This window comes from Balearica regulorum, chromosome 1, assembly GCF_011004875.1.
Source record: "Balearica regulorum gibbericeps isolate bBalReg1 chromosome 1, bBalReg1.pri, whole genome shotgun sequence".
NCBI classification, from domain to species: domain Eukaryota; kingdom Metazoa; phylum Chordata; class Aves; order Gruiformes; family Gruidae; genus Balearica; species Balearica regulorum.
This window is the reverse complement of record NC_046184.1, coordinates 34094947-34098529: the sequence shown is the minus strand read 5'-3', so window position 1 is coordinate 34098529 and position 3583 is coordinate 34094947. Positions and strand designations below refer to the sequence as shown.

The following is a 3583-nucleotide window of genomic DNA, read 5'->3' as shown; positions in this document are numbered from 1 at the left end:
ATGCAACTACAATGTAATAGTCAATTTTTCATGGTTCTTTGCATAACGTTCTGTGCAAGCAATTCTATGAGATGTACATTATGGATATATCATGGCCCGTAAGCATATCATCAACATAACCTACCTAAACCAATGCATAAATCTGCGTCTGTGCAGGAGAAAGAGATGTGGAGATGCTGGGGCTAAGGAGTGAAGACAGGTTGGTGTCAGGATCATCACACAGAAAAAGATGCTGATGAGTTTCTGGGCTGGTGTCAGGGACAGGTATCGGTGCTGGGCACATATGAGGTGCTTTCTGAGGGTGCCATGGATGCCAAAAGCACCCTGAAGACATGAAGTTGGGATTGTTGGTTTAGGGGATGGTACCTCAAACTACCGATATTGTCAGGAAGTTTGTGTGTTTCCACTGCCTAAAGTATTGAACATCTTTTATTGGTGTGTTTGACACCACAACTCAATGGGAGAAGCTCTTGCCAAGAAGAAACACCTGGGAAACCCTTAATGGAAACCTGATGAAGAGTGGAGAGAATTACTACCTTAAATCCCTTTTTAGAAAACCTCTAGCACAGAATAGTCATTCCTTAAATCAGATCCTCTGTTTAATATTTATAAGGCTTTTTATTTCCTAGCCACAAACACACTCTAAGATGCAACTGCCCTCTTGGCAATTTAAAATGGATTTTTCTGCCACACGATGGCACTGCAATCCTTTAGATAACAACGAGGGACGGTGGCAAACTATCTTCCCTTTCTAGACAAAAACTTTCAGAACATCCACACAAACCAATGTTTTGAAGAGTCTCTTTCCAACAGGTTTTAGAGTTTAAGGAAAAAAAGGGCATGATAGTTGTTTTAACTGTTATTATTCACAATGATGGCCAAAATAATTCCCCCTATGCCTGAACATGTGCAACTGCTGTATAATTATTTGGCACATAAAACCAGTTCCATTAAATAGATTTGAAGAGCAAATGAGGGATTTTGTGGCAATACACTTTATATGCATCCCAGATGGCTGCAATATATGGATGGCTTATTATAGTACATTTCTTTTGCCTGTACTTAAATGCAATCTCCTGCTGCTTGGAAGAAGGTTGCATCTTAGAGTGTGCCTAACTGCTTTGTGGAAACAAGATCCTAGACCACTTTCTAGTTTGAAGTCTGGCACTTCTTTAGCTTCCTGTCCTGATTTCGGCTATAGCTGGTATAGTGCTGCGGTTTGGATTTAGTATGAGAATAATGTCGATAACACACTGATGTTTTCAGTTGTTGCTAGGTAGTTGTAGTGTCTACACCAAGTCAAGGACTTTTCAGCTTCTCACACCCTGCCAGATGCCCAAGAAGCTGGGAGAGCACATCCAGCTGGCCCAGACTGGCCAAAGAGATATACCTGACCATATAGCAACACGCTCCGGATAGAACTGGAGAAGCTGCCAGGAGGTGGGATCACTGCTCAGAAACAGACTAGGCATCAGGGGTTTTTTCTTCACAAGTAGTGAGCAATTGCCTTTGTGCATCACTTGCTTTATACGTTGATATTATTATTGTTATTGTTATTCTCTTCCTTTTTTATCCTGTTAAACTGTCTTTATCTCAAACCACAAGATTTTTTCCTCTTCTCATCCCCATCCCCTTGGTGGGGGAAGGCTGAGTGAGCGGCTGTGTGGTGCTTAGTTACTGGCTGGAGTTAAGCCACGACACTTCCCCAGCCTCCCTGCCACAGTGTAAAATTAACTGCAAGAGCCTTGTTGGCTTTTATTTTTCTTTTCTCAATTGCCTAGAGATTTCCATGTATGTACCAGCTGAGATAAATTCTGTGAAGAAATGAAGAATTCCAGCTCAGAGAATAAATCAAAGATGGCAAGGTAGGAAAATAAGATGAGCCAAGGACCACAGTTCACTCCTCCAAATGCTTCCTTCATAGAGATGTGGTAAGCTGTATGATTTGGAAAGTTCCTTGAAGGAGTTTCCATTCTTTTTATGTACAGCCAAAGGCACTCAAAGATAGTTTGAAAAGGTTAACTTAACTGAAAAACCTGCTTTGTTGTTAGGGATTTAAAACACAATGCCTGCCATCAGTATATAATCAGCATATAATAAAGGCAATTAAGAAGACCCAAATTTGTCTAATTGAGTGTAATAAGATATGTCAAAATATCTCATTTTTGTTGTTGCATTGACTTGCAAAAGCTGCCTTAGGTAGGACATGGTTAAAGTCTGGGCTTGGCACTCAGAAGCAGCTGAGTGCAATTCTGCTCACTGCCATGCTTCTGCGTGACCTTGGAGTCAAGGAGATGCAGAGAAGAACAGGGAGAGTAGTTTTTCTCTCAGTGCCTCAGTCCTCATCTCTGAAAACAGAATTACAATTCATTCCTACTTTCTCATTTGATATCCCACCTATTTTGAACATAAGCATTTTAAATGCTTCTGTTTCTGTACATTTGCAAAATTTATTCAACTGAATTTTGTCTTCCAGCTACTACTGTGATATGGCTAACACTGTAATTAAATGCACTATCATTGTAAGAATTAAACTTCGCCGTGACTTGGCAATCTTGTGTTAGATAAGAGATTTTCTCATGGATTTATTATACCAGGTCAGTGTTATACACTGTCCTTATTTACATGCTTGCTAGTATGGAGATTTTTTTTTCCCCTCAGAATACTTCAATTCACCATTTTTCTCTAACAACAACACGTTTCTCTGGCAGTATGAAGTGTTACAAACTGGCTTTTTATTTAGCTGAATTACTAAAAACAGTCAGGACAGGTGTAAGGTTAACAGGAGCTACAGTGACATGTGCATGGAGGATTGCAGTCTACTACATGGTCTATAATTTGTAAAACTGTTCAGCTTTTGGGGAATTGCTTTCATAAAGTTTATCTTTGTTCATAAAAATAATGCAGTGTTGATGCATGAGAGCCACAGGTTTTTTCTAGTTTAAACCTTTCCAGGCAAACAGGCCACAAAGCTTCCTTCAGCGGCTGGCAAGGACCAGACGCTGCAGTCCCTGCCCCATGGTTTACCTCCATCTCGACATGTGCCCTACTGCTGCCCAATGCGGCGTTCTCTGCTTCTGGATCCACTGTGGGTATGTGCAGGTAAGCCCTAGCTGCTGCCACGAGACCGGCCCTGGCAAAGGAGGCAGACAGCAGTGACCTGTTAGTGCAAAATAATCCTGGGGTTCCTTTCCAGCTTTCCCCAGTTTGAGCAGGTCAGAGACTGTAGGCTGGATGAGTTGGTTCGACTGTGCCTTCATGGGCACCCCATGCCACAACAGGAGATGGACAGGACGCAGGGCAGCCAAGCCTTAGGAGAGGCAGTGACCCAGTGCCACCTCCAGAACAAGGTGTTTGCTCTGGGACAGCTGCTGGGGAGCATCCAAGGAGGGTCTGGAAGGAGGAAGGATGTGGCTGCTGGACACGCTGTGTTGGTTGGTTGGTTGTAGGCTGACCATCTCCACCTTAAGGAAACTGCCAGGTTAGGAATGGTGTATTTGTAAATAGAAACTAAAAATTCTCAGGCTTACAAGTAATAAATGATGCCTCTTTTTTTCTTAACAGTCACCTTGTCTCCCCATTT

The 3583-nt window shown here is 42.2% G+C and overlaps 1 long non-coding RNA gene across 1 annotated transcript; it reads left to right on the top strand.

The window, feature by feature from the left end:
- The first annotated feature begins 1359 nt into the window (after window positions 1-1359).
- Window positions 1360-3055, top strand: LOC142600046 (uncharacterized). Its single transcript, XR_012833511.1, has 3 exons — window positions 1360-1440; window positions 1782-1865; window positions 2956-3055. It is a non-coding gene; the product is annotated as an uncharacterized LOC142600046 (long non-coding RNA).
- The last annotated feature ends 528 nt before the right edge of the window (window positions 3056-3583 follow it).